The 22,132-nt window shown below is 36.8% G+C and overlaps 1 protein-coding gene across 1 annotated transcript in view; it reads left to right on the forward strand.

The window, feature by feature from the left end:
• ARIH1 (ariadne RBR E3 ubiquitin protein ligase 1) overlaps positions 1 to 22,132 on the forward strand; it is a 103,230-nt gene that overhangs the window by 17,589 nt on the left and 63,509 nt on the right. The window lies entirely within an intron of this gene.

The raw sequence follows: 22,132 nt of genomic DNA on the forward strand, positions 1-22,132 counted from the left end.
TTTGTTATGAAATCTCAAGGAAATAGCAGTACCTCCATTATACAGATAAGTAAATTGAAATTGCAGAGGCTGAGAAATAGGTTTCTCAGAGAAACTTGGAGTTTCTCTGTTAGAGACTGGTGGAGGTAATTGAAACTGGGTCTTTTTGACTTTTAGAAGTAAGTACAAACTTTTTTTGCTATATCAGTTTTTTTCAGACTTTAGTTGGACTTTTTGACTAAACCAAATTCTTGTACTTAAGTTGTCTCTGTATACTAAAAACAATAGTAAAATAATCTTTCATTGTAGCTAATTGACTCTGATTTTAGATGAGTCCCTTTATATTAGTGACCTATTGCTCCGTAACAAATTACCCCAACAAGTGGCTTGTTGGGATTTAAAACAACACACATTTATTATCTCATGGTTTGAGTGGCTTAGCTAGGTGCTTCTGGCTCCCAGGGTCTTTGAGGAGCTTGTAGTCATCTTGTCGACTGAGGCTGCATTTATCTGCCAGCTTGGTTGGGTGGAAGAGCTGCCTTCAAGATGCCTCACTCATGTGGCTGTTAGTAGGAGGCCTCGTCAGGTCTTTATCACTAGATGTTAGCTGGCTTTGCCCAAAGCAAGTAATCAAAGAGACCAAGACAGATTCCATAATGTTTTTGTGACCTAGATTTTGGAAGGCATACTTTGTGATTTTGGCAGTGTCCTGTTGGCTGCTCAAGTCAGCTCTATTCACTGTGGGAGGTGGCTATACAAATACCAGGAGGCAGGGATCCCTGGGGGCCACCTTGGAGGCTGGCTACCACAGGTGCCATGTAAAGGAAGGGTGAAATACAGGGGTATGGTGGGGAAGGCTAGATGTGAGTTCCAGGGTCATGAGGTTTTTTTTTTAAAAAAATGATGTTATGCTTAGTGAGTAATAAAAAGTGAACTTGAAAGCCCTCCAAACTGAGTGTAGGGTGCCTCCTTTTGCATAGTGTAGTAGGTTTCACCTAAATCAGTATTTACAAGTTTCTTCCATATGTGGGACAAGTATTTATAAAGCTGTTAAGTATATAACGATTACTTGTCCATTTAATTCACATTTTATCAATTTCATAAAACTCTTGTACTATATAATCTAGGTCTAGAGTCTGGTCCCATCTGTAATATCAAATGTGACATCAGACTGAATCAGTCTCTACTCTGAATCTGCTCTTGTAAAAGTAAAGGTTTGGACTTGATGATTTTCAAAGTTTTTTCCAGTAATGAAATTCAGGTGAATGCTTTCCAGATAAGAAGCTACAAGACCAAAGTCTGCTTTTCATCTGATCCAATGCTACTCTCTTGAACTTGGTCCTTTTGGATTTTGCTATTCCTGAAACCAGTGTACATCTTCCTCTCACCATGTTCTGCCAAATCTGTCCTCAACCTTTATAGCTATAGGCCTCCCCTTGTACATGTGCTTGGCAGTGGGAGACAGAGATGAATGGAGAACATTCCTTTCCAGGGCTTCTAGTCTAGGAAGGGGTAGACGTAAATAAATACCCGGTTATAAAGGCAGTAATTCAGGACCCATTATACCCACTTTTATCCATGTGTAGCCTGATCTCAGTTATTTTCTGTCTCTGGACTTGCCCTCGCCTGGTTTTCAAAGTGGTGGGTCTTAGTGTATGTGTTACCATTACCCAGAGTCCCACACCCACCTTTTGAAGTGTTTTGAAGTGTTATTTTTACACAGTGTCAACCCTGGTGTATTTCACTTTTGTTGTGTGTTGGCCCCTCTTTGATGCTTGGTTAAGGAAAGCCCTGCCTTCCAGAGTCACTAGTTGGTATTTAGGAAAGAAGGAAAACATTGATCTTTGTGTAGAGAAGTAGCGTTTTGTTAGAAGCTATTAGAAGTTGTTAGAAGGCAAAATCAGAAAAATCAAGAGTGTGAAAAGGGTGATACTGATGGAAAGTGGGGCCTTGTGAGTATTATGGTCAGCACAGATTTTTCAGGGAATGCTGAAATGTCTTCTTTTCTTACAGGATTCATCCTATTCAGTTTATGATGGTGTCAGAAATGTTCATACTTGGTTTAAATTTGTGGTCTGAGAGAGTTTACCAGATCTTGAACCATTCGTGATAAGCGGTGGTGTGTGGAGTGGACTAGGAAATGGTGCTCTGAGCCTCGGGGTCCCAATAACTAGGCTCTAAGAGGATGCAGATTTGTATAAAAGATTCCTTAGCATGATAGGTCGATGTTTCCATCATTCACCGCCTGTCTGTTTATCTGCCATTTCTTCCCACTTATCCCGGCATAACAAAATAACGAGTGTTCCCTCTGAAATTTTTCTCTGTGCTTTTGTAAGGCTTTTTCCTTTACTTCAAATGCTTTTCCCCTGATAAACTCTTTCATACTTCAGATCCACTTTAAAATCACTTCTTTTTTGAATCCTTCCCTATGGGTGAAGCTCAGAATTTTGTACATACTTTTATTTAAAAAAAAAATCACCTCTCATCTCTATTATTTACTTTCCCACTAAATAGACCCTGAATCCTTAAGGGGAGGATCAGTGTGTTTTTGGGATTCCCATTTACCAGAACAGTTCCTGGAGCGTAACTGCTAAACAAACTTTGAGTAGTCAACATTAAATATGAGAGAATTTTCTTATTGATTTTTATTATTGATAAAAAATGTCTTAGTACTATCCCTATTTTTATCATGTGTGAATTGTTCACATTCCTCTTCTGTTGACTTCACTAATTAACCTCTTTCATTCTGTAGAATACTCTTTTTTTTTTAACCAGTTATTTAAGGAACCAGTTATTTAAGGAAATATCAGTCATCACAACTATTCGCTGAAGTAGATAGTATTTTTACTATTTTATGGATAAGTACATTGAGAGTAAGAGGAATTAACTTGCACAGATTTTCATAGCTGGGGTCAGAACTCAGTATTTTATATCATTGAATATAAATGAAGCATATGTCAGTGGTATTGTCTTTTGTGCTGGGTCTTTTCTGTTTGTCTCTCTGGATCCGTTGTACCTTTTTCCATCTAGCTCCGTGCCCAGGACATGGGCTTGTACAGACTGAGTCACTGAGCGTTGACTTGTGACTTCATTGCTGTGACCTATGAATCCAAATAAACAAAAAGAGTAGAGTCAGAAGTCTAATACATGCCCCATTTACATTTGACAGCATACACAGGTACCATCCTCAAGAAAAATTTAAGTCAAAATTGCTGTTACAACATTTACTATTTTCTAGTCCAATGTAAACATTTAAAAACACAAAAGTTTTAGCATAAAATAGTTTCACTCCTTGACCTATGTTATAATATGCATATATATTTTGTAAAATTCATGATTTATTTATGAAATTACACACTGAGACCGGTGGTTCACAAAGCCCAGCGTTCTCCTGACAGAAGCACCAGAGATCGTTGCGAATGTGCTGGATAACCAATGCTTGATATGTTTAAACGGAGCATAGCTTGCTTACTTTGCAAAATATTGAGAAAGTCGTTCTTCTGTGAAGTTCTCAGGGGAGCTTACTACTGATACCATTTAAGATCAAATGTAAGGAAACGTCTTTATCTTTCAACCCATTTCAGTTTTTATGGAGCAAAACTTAGAATGGGCCTGGATTGTTATTTATAATTACATGGAAATAATATTCCTTTGAAAAGTAAGTATATATAATTTTACTCCCAGTTTGACTTTTTAAATGTAAAAATTACTTTTCATTGGCTGTTTTTTTTTAAGATTATTTTTTTTATTATTGGGTAAGGGGAACAGGACTTTATTGGGGAACAGTGTGTACTTCCAGAACTTTTTTCCAAGTCAAGTTGTTGTCTTTTCAGTCTTAGTTGTGGAGGGTGCCGTTCAGCTTCAAGTTGTTGTCCTTTCAGTCTTAGTTGTGGAGGGCGCAGCTCAGCTCCAGGTCCAGTTGCCTGGACCTGGGGGGCGCAGCCCACCATCCCTTTCGGGACTCGAGTGGGCAACCTTGTGGTTGAGAGGAGGCGGTCCAACCAACTGAGCCATCCGGGAGGCAGCTCAGCTCAAGGTGCTGTGTTCAATCTTAGTTGCAGGGGGCGGAGCCCCCCATCCCTTGCGGGACTCGAGGAGTTGAACTGGCATCCTTGTGGTTGAGAGCCCACTGGCCCGTGTGGGAATCGAACCGGCAGCTTTGGGAGTTAGGAGCACGGAGCTCTAACTGCCTGAGCCACCGGGCCAGCCCCCTTTTCGTTGGCTTTATCTGTTTTCTATAATCTCAATTTATATAGCATTAACATATAGCTGGGTCCTTGAAATATATGACCCGTGTCTGAAGCTTGATTTACATTGCATTTTATCCAGCTGTAAAGCCAAAGGGATGAAAATAGAACTTTAAAATTCACAGAAATCCTCTAGTCATCCTTAGATATGAAAGTAAATCATTTAACCAATAGCTGAGGAATTAAAGATGAAATAAACTTGTCTAATCTTTGTTTCATACCAGAGTCAAAACAATTTTTGATTCACATAGATTAATAAAGGCGAAAGGGATCTTAAAGGTTACCCTGGCCGGCCGCTTACCAAGTACTAGTTCCTTGTTACGTCGTCCCTGAGCCTTTTCTTAAACCTGTACAGTGTTGTAATCCCCACGGCTGCTTGTAGAAGTGAGTGCATTTCATATTTGAACAGCTCTGATTTGGAGTTCTTCCATATATTAATATCTGTCTGTAGCTTTTTACTTGAACCTACGGAAACTACCAATGCATTAAACTATATCCACACTAGCACTTGTTTAAACGGAGCATAGTTTAACAGAGTGCGTTGCGCGTGCACACATATACACACACACACAATTCAGAATAAAGCTTCTGATTTACTTCTTATGGATTGTTGATTAGGAAGGTATTTTGGATTCAGACCTGTGTGTGTCTGCTCAAGCAAAGTTACCTAAGGTATAATGCTACAGCAGCACACGTGCACCCTGTTCAGGTAAATAAATGCCAGACGAGTGGAAGGCAGACCAGTTCGTTCATACCCTCTGTGCAGATTCTGTCAGGTTTTGCAGTAAAAAGTGAACAGGTAACTCATATTGATGTTACTGTATTAATAGTTTTGGGGTTTTGAGTTCTGTATATTTCCTCTGACTCTGCATTTATAAAAATAAAAGTTGCTAGACAGCTCTGAGTAATGGTTTCTTCTACCTTTATTCAGCTTCTGGATCAGATTAAGTGAAGAATATCTTGAAATTGCAATGCAAACTTCTGATCTTTGTGAATCCTTATTCTGTGTAACCAAAACAAAATAAGTTGTGTGCTGAGGCCAGTATGACTGAAATCTCCTCAATAACCTCTAATTTTAAAAAAGAGTTTTAAACAGGCTTAGTATTCTATCATTGTTGAATACGTTACAAAAGATTGAAAAACAAAAAAATCTCCTACCATAGTATCTTAACTATCTGGTTCCCTGTCTCAGAGGCAGCCACTATTATTAATATGTACATTCTTAATACTTTTCTCTTAAATGTAGAGAACCTCCACCCTTCCCCACCTCAATTTTGATCCTCCTTTCAAGACCCTTAATATTGTTATAATTATTTTATGGATTTCTGAGGTCAGTGGGTTCCTAAAAATAATACTTTAGTTTAACTGGGAAAAGTACTTAATTTTATGTGTGTGTGTGTATGTACACACACACACACACACACACACACACACACACACATTTTAATTTTTGTTTTTTCCACCAACTAATATTTCTTTAGCTGCAGTACTGTGCTGGAGGAGAGATATAGATACTGAACAGTTCTTTAAGGAAGCATGTATAAATAAGTTACAGTGCAGTGATATGTGTAACAGTAGAATTACAAGGTTAGAGAAGGAATGTTTAATACTGTTTTCTGGGAAGGACTGATAAATCTTCCCGGTGGAAGTACGTCTGAAGCTAGTTTGAAAAATGAATGGTAGCTCACTAGGCGACTAAGGGTTGGAGATGGCATTCCAGAGGAAGAGGAATACAATGTACAAAGGCAGAAGTTATTGATGGTCTGATATGTTAATGAACAATAAAGAATTGAATATTGCTAAAATTATTGGGAAGTAGTGTGGTTGGAGGTGGAGCTGGACAGGTAGACATTTTATGAAAGGCCAGCATAGTGCTAAGTGAGATGAAGTTAGCTTCTTGGGCGAGGTGAACAGCTTTAAACTTTTAAATCAATATGACATTGGTTTTAGATGGACCACTTTGCTGATAGTATAGCAAGTAAATGCGAACAGATGAGATTAGGAAGCAGGGAGAGTAGTGAGAAGTCTATTAATTACAATAACGTTAGGAAGAAATACATGAAGAGGTTAACAGGCTGAAATGGAGAGGAAGGGGTGGGATTCCGGACACGAGGAGGTGGCGTCGGTGAGAATCGCTGAGTTACTGGGAGACAGCATAGCTCAGTGGTTAAGTCTTTGGCATCATACAGAACTGTTTCAGCTCTGCCTTTTATCAGCTGTATGTCTGTGTATCAGCTATGGAATGTTGTTTTTCCTCATCTGTAAAGTATTATAGTGTAGTTGAAGTTTTAAGCAGCCTTCATTTAACTAACTTCCTGGATTAATAGTTCCTCTTCATTCCCTCAGTAAAAGAGACTCTTTGAGGTCCATGGCAAACTCAGCTTGTTGGCCTTCCTAGATAAGTAAAATCAAATGATGAAATTAGCCAGTGACAATGGGCCTCATACTCTTATGATGCCATTTGTGTGAAATGTCCAGAATAGGCAAATCATAGGGCCAAGAAGTAGATCAGTGGTGTCAGAGGCTGGGCTGGGTAAGGGGAGAATGGGGAGTGACTGCTAATGGGTAGGGCTTTCTTTTGGGGTGATGGAGTGTCCTAAAATATGACACAGCTCTGTGTCACAACTCTGAATGTAATCAAAAGCACTGAATTACATACTTTGAAAGTATTTTATGGTATATGAGTTATATCTGAATAAAGTTGTAGGAAAAAAATCTGATACACATACCTCATTCACATTTCCCCCGTTTTGTCCAGTAACGTCTTTTAGAGCTTTGCTTCTTCCAGTCCAGAATTCAGACAGGGATCATGCATTGCATTTGATTATCATGTCTCTTTATCCAGTCATGTTTTTGAAGGGTTACAGTAAGAAATATATAAATGGTTAGATCCCCTGGAAATAAAAGGGGAAACATTTTTCCTCAGTCTTTCTTAAATATGTAGAATGGACCTATATTATTTTAGATGCATGTAAAATAAAATATTTGATTAAATTAAAATGGCATTTACATAGGTGTGAGCTTTTGGTGCAGCTTAAGCCAAGCCAGCATTTTGAGATATGTTTCTTAAAAAATAACTTTGAGAAGCTACTTGAATATTCATTTGAATAGATTTGAGGTAACTGGAGGACAATATCTTTTATTGTCGGTAATTTTGTATATAATGTTTTACTATGACTCCATAATTGGCTTAAATGGCATTATTTTATATTCTTTTAAGCCCCCAAAGTTATCTAGATGTGGTGTTAGCAACCATTTTTACAGAGACAGGAAGATGTAGAATGGTGAAAGGCTGAAATATGACTCTATTCAGTGATTTCATGTGTACTCTAATCACGTAGACCTTGGCATTACAGTGGAAAATTTCTGTGTGTAATAATTGTCATTTTAATTTTGGCATAGAAAGCCTTTGGATGTGATAGTTTCTTGTATGTTAAAAGAGCAACCTCTATTTGAAGAAATTATGTGGCATGGTTACAGAAGTATCTGCTATATTTGTAACTGTTGATGGTATTACAAATACTGATTATTTTGCTTATTGCAGTGGTACCATTTCTACTTGAAAGAAGGGGATAAAACGGAAATCAAGAATAGTTTATTTGGGTATATGTATGGGAGGGTTGCAGACATGAAGTTCAGGTATTTTACTACAGAGTATAGGTAGATATGTTTTTTCTTCTGGTTTCCCCCGCCCCTTTATATACCTTGATTTTAATTTTTATCAAGTCTGTCTGGCCTTTGCCGCTGTGGCCCATTGATCTGTCCATCTGTCTGTTACAGTGCTTATTGGGTACTTCCAGAAGTATGAATTCAGTGATGCAAAGGACAGGCGGGCTGCCGCAGCAAAGGTAGGACAGAATCATTCCAAAGACAAGTCATTCAAGGACCATTAAACACACATCTGCACGCGTACATATTAGCAGCAAGTACCTCATTCTTTAAGCATACACTGTTTATCCTGTAAATGTTTATGGGAAGCCTGTTCTGACATGACAAATTTAACATAAATATTTATAAAGGATGCAGTTTTATTATTTATTAAACCAGAAGCTTACTTGGCACCTAGGCAACAAAATAAATTGGCATTTGCCACTATATTTTTATAAAATGTTGAATAATAGAAGAAATGCTTAAATCTAGGATATTGATGGTGTTTTCCTGATTCATGGACCTGGTTGAAACTATGGTGACAAAGGATCCCATGTATAAAATTGGGGGAGAAGAAGCAGAAAAGATAGATTGATGTGCCCATGTATATATATTTATATATTAATGTTTATATATCCGATTCTGGAGTATTTTGATGGTTATAAACTAAAATTTCAAGGTTGTTCATTAACTTCTCCAAGGTAACTTAAGGATTTATATTTAAACATTTGTACCATTTACTTAAATATTTGTATCCATTTACTTGTTAAATGATAGCAATTCCTGGCTTTTTAAAATGCTGGGTTAGAATGAGAGCAATAATAGCATTTTTATGCTGAATCCTAAGACCTAGTCACAGGCAGGTTTAAAAATTTAGGCAATACAATGCAAGAAAATGAAATGGAAGGCTTGTATATAAAATGTGAAGTGCTAGGTTGCTTATTTATATTACTTGAGTATTGCTTGTGAAGTAAGGGATTATAGGGGAAGCTGAATGATGCACAGGTTTGCATCATTTTCTTTGCTGATCGGCTTCTAAAAGGAAGAGGCTATGTTTTTCCAAATAAGTTAATACAGTGTTTCATAAGGCTTCCCAAATGAAAAGGCAGATAAAAGTTTGTGTTTGGTTTTCAGTAATGGTTGCTGGGTTTTCAAGTAAGATCTTAAGTATTCACAGCCTGAATTCTGGCCCAAAAGGTTGATGTCAGTAGTTAACACTTTGAGAAACTCTATACTATATTGAGATCGATCTTTTGAATGTGGAAATGGATTTCGAAGTGAAGTTTCATGGTGCTGTATATAGTAGAGGTATTTTGATTCAGTAGTGTTAAGATGTTTTGGTGTGTTTTAAGATGGCCCCCACTTTTTTTGTCTTGGAAACCTTTTTGGTTATTAATTTTTAAATTTTCATATTTCATATTTAGTACTTTCTTCCAAATGTATTTTAGGTATTTCATGGTCCAAATAGATCATAAAATTTTTTTAATCTTTTATAGTGTGACGATATTAAAATGAATATTAGTCATGAATCTATTATTTAAAATTATCAGATTTAGCAGTCCAACTCAATATAAAGCAAAATAGTTCTGAATTTTAGAGATGTACATTTATTCTAATCCTGACTGCCACTATTAGCATTTCAAAAGTGACTTCAACTTTTCAGTTTCTTTTTAAAATGCATGTTTGTGGTACCTTTACAAAATTTGGTTAGTCTGTATCTTTGTGAAAAGGCAATCTTAGTAAGGGGCTGAAGGTGGGGACTGTTTAACTGGATCTAAATCTTTGCTAAGATTTTACTTTATTTTTTTAAGTATGCTTTCTTATGTCAATAAATAATCTACAACTGAAATGAATTTAGAAAAAAATGAGTTATGTTTGTGCTCTTTTCCACTTCCTAATTCAATTCCACTTTATTCTGCAAGTTGCTATTTTTTCCTTCAACAATATACTGTGGATTTGAAGTATTTTCTCATATAGCCTTATCAGTTTTATCATTTTCCCTATTGTTGGACATTTTGTTCATTCTATATTGTGTGTCTCCTTCCTTTCCTTTCCCTTTCTAGACCTAACCTCACCTTGGAAGTGGGCTTGCTGGACTTTGGGTAGACATTTACGATTTTTGTAAATTTAAGACCGTTTTCAAAAAAGGTTGTTGAGTTTATCTTTTCACCAACAGTGTGTGAACTGTCATTTTCTCTACACCCTTGCTGACACTATTAATCCTACAATTTTCATTAGTCTGTTAATAGAATATATCACCAGTTGTTTTAACATTTCTCTGAATTGCCTTTTCAAATTCTTTGTACCTTTTCTTAATGAGTTCTTAATGTATGGTAGTTATTGTAGCTCTTCTCTGCAATCTGTTCTCTTTTGTGAAAATAGTAATACATGCATGTGGTAAAAATGAAAAAGGTATTAATTCTTTAAATGAGAGTATATTATAACTTTAATACACTTTGCTTTTTCATCTTTCGACATCCCTCTTTTCTCTTTCTTCCTTCACCTTTGAGAATCCCAGTTTATCTCAGCTATGTTTTTATGTTATCAAAGTCCTTTTGTCTTGTGCTCATACAGCCAAGTCTTAATTTAATTTGCTTATAGCTTAAATTTGAAAGTGACATTATTGAACAATGTTTGTGTTTATGATTATAATATCCAAGTAGTCTATTAGAGTGATTATTATTATTACTTTTTTTTTCAATGGGCCTAATATCAAATGCTGAGAACAGTGCTTCTGGTATCAAGGTCATTTGGATTGTATTCACACTCCTGGAGCCCTCTGTCCTGCTCCTCTCTAATTAGGATGCTCTTCCCACTGAGCTGCTCATGTAGCTGTCAGACGTGAACTTGGCATCACTGTTCTCCTGCGTCAGAACCTCTGTTTCTTAGATTTATGTCTGTTTCGTGGTTTTCTCTCTTTTTGCTGGACTACATCCTCAATTTAACTTGCACATAACTTTTCTTAGGATATTACTCATTGTGGCCCTGATACTGTCTTTAATATGCCTTTAAATTTGGTTGCTAGAATGGCTAGCTGGGAAACTAGATTGGAATGTTTATAAAAGACTGACTGTTACTAATAAGTAATACCAATCTCGTTATCATTTCTTTATGACTTTTCTTTTTCATTTTTATTTTTTTAAGTTTCCGCCTTTTATCTTTGTCCTTGGTGTTTTGGAGAGATGTGTGTGAATCTTCTGATTAATTGTGTTGGGCCCTTCCTGGACTCTTTAAACTGGAAGACCTGTGTCCTTTTAAAGTTTTGGGAAATTAACTTCTAGTACTGCATTGGTAATTTCCTTCCCTCTCCTCTGTTTCTGGAATTCCTGTTAGTTGATTGTTAAAGAACAATGGATCATGGCTTAAATAAAAATGATGAAAAATGATACAAGCAAGATTGGGGGAAGGGTGCATGTGGGAGTGCTAAATCTTCACTTTCACATTAGGAAGGCGATAGTGTTGCTCTCTTTCTGTTTTAGATATTATCTCTCTGAGCATAAATGTTTATGATAAAAGTAAACACAAAAAAAACAGCTAAAATAACTTAAAATGTTTGCCTCAGAGAATTGGAAATTAGCGACTGAGATGTGGTAAAGAAGTTTGTTAAATCTGGAGATTACTATTAACTTCTAAAACTATGCACATACATTAATTTAAAAAAAAAATTAAACAGTGATTCAGTGCAATCCCATCATCAAAGGTGATATCTTCATTCTCTAAAATTCCCTCAGCAAATACATGTAGAAGTGTTCTTAGCCAAACCTTCATGAAGGAAGATTCCAGTTGTATATGCCACGTGTTCCTTTTTCATGATTCTTAATCACTGAGCTGTATATTTTGAGAATAATTGACAAGTGAACGTGCTGGAGGTGTATGTGTCCTTTACAGTGTGGTTATACAACTTTGCTTAAATGGTACAGGAGTATGTTTGTTTATTTCAAGATTGTTTGCATTTATGACTACTATTTGAGTATTAAAGAAATTTACAATAGCTTTCTTACAGGGTTTTTCTTAGAAAACAGTTGTGAGATGCAAATTTACGTACACCTCCATGCTCTTAAAATAAGCACTGTTTTCACGTAATCTCACTTGTTTATATTCTAAATTTTGTGTAGCATGTAAACATATAAAGTACAAGGTGTGATCAGACAATAATGGTGACTGTTTAAATAAAAAAAATTTATTACAGTAAAAGACATATTGCCATTAATCCTCCTCAGAACACTCCCCCTTGCTTCAAACACACTTATCCCATCGTGCTTGCTGCTTTCTGAAGCAGATCTGGAAGTCCTCTTTTGTGAGTGTTTTTAGTTGCGCTGTCGTGGCTGCCTCCATGTCCTGAATTGATTTGACTGGGGAAGAGCCAGAAGTCGCATGGTGCCAGGTCCAGTGAATAAGGTGGATGAGGACACACCGTAATGTTTTTATTTGACAGAAATTGCTGTTCCAGAAGCGATATGTGACACAGAGGGTTGTCATGATGGAGGATGAAGACACGAAAGAGGACTTCCAGAACTGCTTCAGAAAGTGGCAAGAACGATGGGATAAATGTGTTTGAAGTGAGGGAGAGTATTTGGAGGGGGATTAATGGCAATGTGTCTTTGACTGTAATACATTTTTAAATTTAAACATTCACCGTATTTGTTGATCATACCCTGTATTCATTAACAAATTTTGGTATATCAGAACTACATTTGTAATTCAAATGCTTACCTCAGCAAAATTTCAAATTACGTATTGCCGATCTACAGAATTATAGGTAGTTGGTCACAACTTGTCAGTGTTAAATTGTATTTTAAATAATCTCCAAGAGTAGTGAGTGAAAGTGTGAAATTTTTGTTGACTCTTCCAGGAAGCATCTTTAATGGGAAAGTCTCAAGAATATTACCCTCAACGTTTTTCCTTTGTCTTTTACCTTCCTTCTCTTGAGGGTATCTTAGAAATATTAAATATTAGGGTATCTTAGAAAGCTGGAGACTTTGAGGATTAGTGTTCTTTAGTTATAAATTCTTCTTAAATGCATGCAGCTTATGAATCATCTGGAAATTCTGTGATTGTTCTCCGCAGCCCTCCTAAGCTCCTCTCTGTATTGCTGGGCTAGAAAGCCAAAAACTTTATTCCTCAGACTATTTGTATTTAGGGTTTGGGATGTGAAATAGTAACTGACAAATACATATGTGTGTGTGAGATTTGAAAGGAGTTCATTTTTCTTCCCTTTTATGCCTCCCCCCATTTCTGCAGTAGCAGAAATGCAGCATTGCACTGTCCATTCTTTATCTTTCTGTGTTACCAAGGGACATTTGTGACAAAGGCAGCAGCTAGACTGTTATTTTGTGTACATCACCTAGCTTCACAGGTATCTAGGTTGTTGTGACAGTAGTGGCTTCCTGATTCCAGCTTTCTAATCCTTGGATCATAGGTGTCTGCCATTTCTTCTTAAATTTAGTAGTTCCATTGGTGACTTAAGGGATGAGAGCTCCTGGTGATTCAGTTGTGTAATGCTGTGTCATTTCCTGTAGTCATAGCTTTACCGCCCCTCTTCTCGGTCCTTCCTTTTATTAACTCCCCGTGTTCAAAATATTTAGTTAGTGCTTTCTCCCCGTGTTCAAAATATTTAGTTAGTGCTTTCCATCACCTGCACCGAATCCTGATTGATCGAAGTCCAGAGCATGTTTTGGTGACAAGATACTACTGTTCCATTTTGTATATGGTACTGTATGAACTTAGGATACATAAAGAATTTATTGTATGTTATTGACTAAGCATTAATTATATTGCAGCCTTTTAGTGACTCTTAATATAAAGCTCTCAACATACTTATATACCTTTAAAGGGAAGAAAAATATACCTGAGTTACACATGATAACTTCTTAGAAAGGAATGAAGTATTTTTTTGGAAATGAAATCTTTTACAGTTAGTGTAACCAACTCTTAGAATGTCACTTCCTATAACATATCAGTGCTTCTCAAACTTTAATGTGGATACAAATCACCTCAGGAACTTGATGGTCTGATTGAAATGAAGATGTGGGTTGAGACCTAGGATTCTGCATTTCTAACAAACTGATTTGATTGTGATTTTGTGAACCACACTTTGAGTAGCAAGTCCTATGCTGTTTATTATTAATTTATAAAAGTAATATTTTAAATTTCTATTCATATGTTTATGAAGTAAGAAAAGAAAACCCACATCTTTTCACTCCACTCCCAGACCAGTCCCCAGGGATGATAACTCTCAGGGACAGCTTTCATATCCTTCTAATTTTTTTTTTTCAATTGCATATACAACATGTCATAGAAATTTACTTTTTTTTTTTTTTTAACTCAGTGGTATCTCATGGATATCCTTAAATGTCACTACATACATGTCTGTACTATTTTCTTCTTGGTTTTTTTTAGTTGCTGCGTAATACAGAATACCTCAGAGATACTGTGGTTTCAGTTATAGACCATCACGATAAATGAATATCTCAATAAAGTGAGCCACATGGATGTTTTTGATTTACATTACATTACATTAAGTGTGCAATGGCATGTGTCTAAAAAACGGTGTACATACCTTAATTAAGAAATATTTTATTGCTAAATGAAGATTCCAACTCGCTGAAGGCTCAGATGATGGCTAGCACTTTAGCAGTGTCTCTATAGAATGCAGTGCTGTTTGATAGCATTTTAACCACAGTAGCACTTCTTTCAAAGTTGGAGTCAATCCTCTTACACTGTTCTGCTGCTTTATGAACTAAGTTTGTGTAATATTTTAAATCCTTTGTTGTCTTTCAATAGCCTTCACCAGGAGTAGATTCCATCTCAAGAAACCACTTTATTTGCTCATCCATAAGAAGCAACTCGTCTCTTAAAGTGCATCTCTTCTTAGGAGATTGCAGCAATTCAGTCACATCTTCAGGCTCCACTTCTAATTCTAGTTCTGCTACTTCCACCTCACTGAAGTCTTGAACCCTCAGAGTCACTTCTAAAGGTTGGAATCAACTTCTTCCAAACTCCTTTAATGTTGGTATTTTGACTTCTTCCCATGAATCACAAATGTTCTTAGTGGCATCTAGAGTGGTAATCATTTCCAGAAAGTTTTCAAATTTACTTTGCCCAGATCCATCAGAGGAATCACTATCTATGGCAGCTATCTATAGCCTTACAAAATGTATTTCTTCAATAATAAGACTGGAAAAGTCAAAATTGCTCCTTGATCCATGGGCTGCAGAATGGATGCTGCGTTAGGAGGCGTGGAAACATTAATCTCATGTTCATTCTATATTTTGAATCTGGTTTCTTTCCATCAGAGCTCTTGGGGGACCAGGCGCATTATCACTGAGCAGGCAGATTTTGAAAGGAACCTTTTTTTTCTGAACAGTAGGTCTCAACTTTAAAATTGGACTTAAAATATTCAGTGAGGCATATTGTAAACAGATATACTGTCATCCAGGCTTTGTTGTTCCCTTTTAGACCCCAGGCAGAGTAGATTTAGCATAACTCTTATGGGCCCTAGGATTTTCAGAATGGTAAGTGAGCATTCACTTTGACTTAAAGTCACCAGCTGCATTAGTTCCTAACAAGAGAGTCAGCCTGTCCTTTGAAGCTTTGAAACCCAGCATCGACTTTTATCTCTTTAGCTATAGGAGTCGCAGATGACATGTTCTAATATAAGGTGTTCCATCTACAGCCGCCTTCATTAATTATCTTGGCTAGATCTTCTGGATTACTAGCTACAGCACATGTTGCTTCACCTTGCACTTCTATGTTATGGAGATGGTTTTTTTCCCTTAAACCTCATGAACCAACCCAGCTACTTCTAGCTTTATTCTGCAGCGTCCTCACCTCTCTCAGCCTTCATAGAATTGAAGAGTTAGAGCCTCGCTCTGGATAAGGCTTTGGCGTAAAGGAATGTTGCAGGTTCTGTTTGGACTAAAACTTTCTGGATATCAGCAATAAGGCCGTTTTGCTTTCTTCTTCTTCTTCTTCTTCTTCTTTTAAATTTTTTATTGGGGAACAGTGTGTTTCTCCGGGGCCCATCAGCTCCAAGTCGTCCTTCAATCTAGTGGAAGGTGCAGCTCACTGGCCCATGTGGGAATTGAACCGGCAACCCAGTTGTTCAGAGCTCGCGCTCGGAGGTCGCGCTCCGACCACTCCTGTCTTTTTATTCTTGTATTCACTGGAGTAGCAGTTTTAATTTCCTTTAAGAATTTTTCCTTTGCATTCAACACTTTGCTAACTGTTGCACGAATCCTAGCTTTTGCCTCTCTCGGCTTTCGACATGCCTTCCTCACTAAGCTTTATTATTTCTAGTCTTTGATTTAAAGTGAAAGACTTGCAGCTGTTTCACTTGAACACTTAGAGGAGGCCATTGCAGGATTATTAATTTGTCTCATTTTAATATTGTTGTGTCTCGGAGGAATAGGGAGGCCTGAGGAGAGGGAGAGAGCCAGTGGAAAGGGAGGCAGCAGAGGGAGAAATGGCCGCTTGTCAGAACATACACGTTTATTGATTACGTTCACCATCTTATATGAGCATAGTCTGTGGCATGTCAGAAGCAATTATAATAGTAACATCAAAGATCACTGATCACCATAGCAAATATACTAGTGGAAAAGTTTGAAATAGTGTGAGAATTACCAAAATGGGATGTAGAGACATAAAGTGAGCAAATGCTGTTGGAAAAATGGCGCTGATCGACTTGCTCAGCACAGGCTTGCCAGAAATCTTGCATTTGTTTTTTAAAAAACGCAGTATCTGCAAGGCACAGCAAAGCAGGGTGTTGCCTGTATTGTACTAAGTATGGGTGCAGCATAAGTTTCAGGCAGTCTCTTCTTGGGAAAATGGAGGTTATTTTTGCTTTATTGTGTTTCTAAATTATTTGCATGTGAAATTTCTTATTCTTACCCTTCTACACTTGTATATTTCTGTGGGGTAGGTTCCAAAAGTGTAATCTCTAGGTCTTAGATCACATGCATTTTAAATTTTGATCAGTTCTACCAAACTACACTTGTAAAAGTTTTTACCAAAGTTGCCATCTCTCTAACATGGGCCATTTCCCCCACTTTTATCACTGGATCTTATCAGTTCTTAAGATCCATTGCAGTGGATTAAAAACAATCATTGTGTTAAGGAAGTGGGATATTTTCTTGTTTTTCAGCCAGTTGTATTGTGTAAATTCATAAACAGTCCATTCTTTTACTGGGTTATTTGTCTTTTATAGACATGTATTTTTTTTTATTGTTGGTGTTGCAAATAACTACATAGAAGTTTCTGTACTTTACGGCTTTTGGGTTTCTAATATTGTTTAAGAAAGCATTACAAAACAAGAGTCTATACATTTTGGCCATCAGCAGCTCTCTTCAGGGGCTTAGATTAAGCTAGATAGAAACATAATGTAGAAACATGAGCCCATTCTTGTCTAGGAAATTGTCAAACTGAGCTTTGAGATGAAGTCTGTAACCCATTTAATTATATTTTAGATCAAATACTAAGATGAATAAAAAGCTAGGCTTTGGAGGCCTTTCTGTATTATGTTAATTTGGCTAAAAAAAAAATCCCTTTCCCTCTTCAGTATTCTGATACAGTAGTATTTGGCCGGGGTGTGTCGTGCACATCAGTTTTCTAAAAGCTCCTCGATGATTCTGATGTAGTACCGAGGTTAAGGGCCACTTGCTCAAAGGATAGAGGTGACAGGACATTGATAGTGCTAAAGCCTCAGCTGGGACAGTTGGCATATGCAGACCCACTTTTTAAAAATGCAAAAGCAGAACTTTCAAAGCAAACAGTACTCTGTAACCCTAGATTGTAATTTTCTTCAAGTTAATATAATAATATACTTCTATATTCATACGGGAGTTCACATGTGCTTTACTTTGCAGAGCCCCCATAGTGGGCAAACTGTTTAGAAGTAGTAGCTCCTGATTCTGGCTGCATATCACTGTTATTTGGGAAACTTTAGGTAAAAACTGTGGGTGGTCGTCCCACCCTAAACAATTGATCAGAATTGCTGATGGCGAAGTCCAAGTATTGGAATTTTTAAGTTCCCCTGGAGATTCAAATATGTAGCCAAAATGGGGGACCATTGTTTTAGAGCTTATAACTAGAGAAAATTTGAGATTGTAGGTAGCTTTATTGTCCTAAATGTACTGCTTGCTAGTATTAGTTTTCTAATTATAGTTATTTTGCTTATTAACTTTTTGTGTGGTTTGTTTATAGCTTTAAAAATGAGAAACAACAATAGAAAACAGGGTGAAGAGGGTTTTATTTATTTATTTATTTATTTATTTTAACCAAGAGCTTGAATTGATTTTCCATTAAACTCATTTTGAATTTTGGTAGCACACATAGGTGGATTCCTTTCACCAGGCCCCAACCTAAAGAAATTAAATCAGAATATTTGAAGATGGTGCTACAAGCATTAATTTTTTTAAATTTCCTCTAATATTCAGATCCTATTTACCTACTTTATTTCGGGTCATGTCACTTAACCTCACCTCACCTGTAAAATGTAAATAATGCCTGTCTTGCATTAAGTATTGATGTGAGGATTAAATGAAATCAGAATGTAAGTAGGTACCTGGCACTAAATAATTTCACGTCTATGTTCCTTCCGTTCAGTGTTGCCCTTTGACACTCATACTTTTAACAGTCAGAACTCCATTATGGGTGCTCCAGTGCGGGTTAAATTACTTTTATAATTTAATATTTTAAATTTACATTTTAATTTACATACAATAAAATATATACTTTTCGGTATACAATTCTATGAGTTTTGACAAATACCTAGAGTTGTGTAACTACCACCACAATCAAGTTACTGAATAGTTCCATCGTTAACCCCTATAAAATTCCCTTCCCAGTTTGTCAAATCCTCCCCTCCTTATTCCCTGGCACCGGGGATTTGTGCAGCATCCCTACAGTTTTGCCTTTTTCTGCCATGTCATAGAAATGGAAATCATAGAGTATCTAGCCTTTGAATCTGGTTTCTTTCACTGAAAGTTGCATGAGACGATTCCTACTGTTGTATGTATGGATATGTACCACAGTTTGTTTTTCCACACCCCACTGTGAAACATTTGTTTCCATTTTTGCCAGGTAAAATAAAGCTGTTTTAAACATTCACGTATAGGTTTTGGGGTGAATGTAAGTTTTCATGTCACCTAGGCCAGTTCCTGCTAGTGAGATACTGAGGTTGTAGTAAGCATATGTTTAACTTCAGAAGAAACTGCTTAGCTTTTCCTGTTGGCCTTCCCACCAGTGGTATAAGAGAGTTCCATTTGCACCACACACTCTGTAGCACTTGGGATTGTCAGATGGTCCCCCTTGTTCCTCCCCCACATTCAGCTCAGCTCCAGGTCAAGTCGTTTTCAGTCTAGTTGTGGAGGGCACAGCTCACTGCCTATGTGGGAATCGAACCGGCGACCTTGGTGTTATGAGCACTACGTTCTAACCACTTAGGCAACTGCCCCTGCGCCCCCGCCCCACACGCACACATTCTAATAGGCATGTTACGGTACCATGGTGGCTTCAATTTGTGTGGCCTGAATAACTCATGATGTTCACATAATCCATCTGTTCATGTACTTTTTGTTATGCCTCTGTGTAGATTTTCTTTGAAGTGTCTGTTTGAAATAATTTGATTATTTTTTAAATTGGGTTTTTTTTGTTAGATTTTAAGAATATATATTTTAAAATATATATTCTAAATACAAGTCCTTTGTTAGATATGTGGTTTTGCAATATTTTCTCCCAGTTTGTGGTGTTTTTTTATTCTGAGAGCTATTTGCCTAATAACCCAGGGTCACAAAGATTTTCTCCAAGTTTTATAGTCTTAGATTTTACATTTAGGTATGATCCATTATGAATTTTGTATGAAGTCTGGGTATAGGTCAAAGTTGATTTTTTAAAATATAGATGTCTTAATTATTCCAGCACTGTTTGAATTAACCCATTGAATTAGCACCTTTTAATAAATCTCTTTTGACATATTTATGTGGATCTCCTTCTGGCTTCCATTCCATGGATCTGTGCATCCTTTTGCCAATACTGTAGCTTTATAGTATGTTTTAAAATCAGATGGTAGTCTTTTCAAAATCTCAGTAGGATTTTGATTGGTATTGAGTTGAATAAATAGATGAATTTGGGAAGAATTAATATTTTAACTACATTTGGCCCTTCATATCTGTGGTGTTTGCATCCGCAGGTTCAACCAACCGAGGTTTGAAAACGGTATTTTCAGTCCGTGGTTGGGAACCTGTGGGATGTGGAGGCGACTGTGTGCATCGTCCTTCACCAACGACGAGCCTCCTCAGAGTTTGGTGTCTGTGGGTGGTCCTGGGACCTGTTCCCCAGGGACACTGGGAGTCCCCACATCCACAAAGATGGTGTAGCTCTTCGTTTAGTTAGGTTTTTAAACATTTCCTTCATCAGTATTTTGCAGCATACAGGTACTTTACATATTTGTTAGATTTATACCTAAAATATTTCATATTTTGGTGCTATTGTAAACGGTACTACTATAGCTTTTTTGGTACTTTAATTTTTGTGTGATTTCCAGTAATTCATTGCTAGTATATAAAAATACTGTTGTTTTAAAATGGTTATTGCTCTTGTATTCTGAGACCTTGTGAAACTCAGTAGTTCTTGGAGCTTTTTGTAGATCCATGGAATATTCTACATAGACAGTCATGTTATCTGTGACTGGAAACAGCTTTATTTTTTCCTTTCTAGTGTCTATGCCTTTTATTTCTTTTTCTGCCTTATTGCATTTGTAACATTTCCAATGTGATGTTGAATAGAAGTGGTGAAAATGAATGTCCTCGCCTTGTTCCATATCTTAGGGGGAAAGCATAGTCTTTCATCATTAGGTGTGATGTTAGCTGTAACTTGGTTGTAGATTACCGAGTTGAGGAAATTTCCCTTCTATTCCTAGTTTGCTGAGAGTTTTATGAGTACTGAATGTTGAATTTTGGCAGGCTTTTCCTGCATCCTCTTGATAAGATCTTGTGGGTTTTTTTCTTTAGGCTGTTAATATGGGCAATTAATGTTGAGTTTTTAAAAAAAAGGTTTAACCAGCCTTCAATTCTAGGATAAATCCCAATTTGTGGTGGTGTAAATGATCCTTTTTATGTATTGCTTGATTGGATTTCCTAGTATGTATTTTGTTGGCGATTTTTACATCTTTGTTCATAGAGTAGTTTATTTGTCTTTGATTTTTATATCAGGGTGATGCTGGTCTTATAATAAAAATTGGGAAGTGTCTGTCTTCTGTTTTTTTGGGGGAAGATACTGTGTAGAATTGATATTTTTTGGTTCCTTGGAGGATTGGTAGACTTTACCAGTGAAATCATTTGGGTCTTGAGTTTTCTTTGTGGAAAGGGTTTAACTATGCATTTGGTTTGTCTTACAGATGTAGGAAATTGATGTTATTTTTTCTTCAGTGAATTTTAATAGTAGTGTCTTTAAGGAAATTGATTTGCCTCATCTAAGTTGTAAATTAATGAGCAAAGTGTTGTTTGCGGTATTCTATTATTATCCTTTTTAATGTCTGTAGGATCTGTACTGATATTTCCCGGTCATTCCTAATATTGGTGATTTGTGTCTTTTTTTTATCTTGTCTTTTTAACTTTGCTAGAGTTCTGTTGATTTTAGTACTAGCTTTTGGTTTTATTTTTTCTTGTTTTTCTGTTTCCAGGTTCATTGACTTCTGTTCTTTATTACTTTTTCTGATTGCTGTAGGTTTAGTTTGCCCTTTAAAAAAAACAAAACATTTGTGACTTTAATTTTTTTTTTTTTTTAAGATTTTATTGGGGAAGTGGAACAGGACTTTATTGGGGAACAGTGTGTACTTCCAGGACTTTTTTCCAAGTCAAGTTGTTGTCCTTTCAATCGTCGTTGTGGAGGGTGCAGCTCAGCTCCAGGTCCAGTTGCCGTTGCTAGTTGCAAGAGGCGCTGCCCACCATCCCTTGCGGGACTCGAGGAATCGAACTGGCAACCGTGTGGTTGAAAGCCCACTGGCCCATGTGGGAATTGAACCGGCAGCCTTCGGAGTTAGGAGCATGGAGCTCCAACCACCTGAGCCACTGGGCCGGCCCTAATTCTTTTTTTTTATATATATAACCATTTAATGGAGTAACTTTCCCCCAAACAATGTTAGCCACCTCCCACAAATTTGGTATGTTGTATTTTCATTTTTTTTAGTTGAAGATGTTTTCTAATTTCCTTCAAGACTTCTTCCTTAACAATTGCTACCCCAATAAACTTTAATTAAA

Source organism: Rhinolophus ferrumequinum, chromosome 6 (assembly GCF_004115265.2).
Source record: "Rhinolophus ferrumequinum isolate MPI-CBG mRhiFer1 chromosome 6, mRhiFer1_v1.p, whole genome shotgun sequence".
NCBI lineage: Eukaryota > Metazoa > Chordata > Mammalia > Chiroptera > Rhinolophidae > Rhinolophus > Rhinolophus ferrumequinum.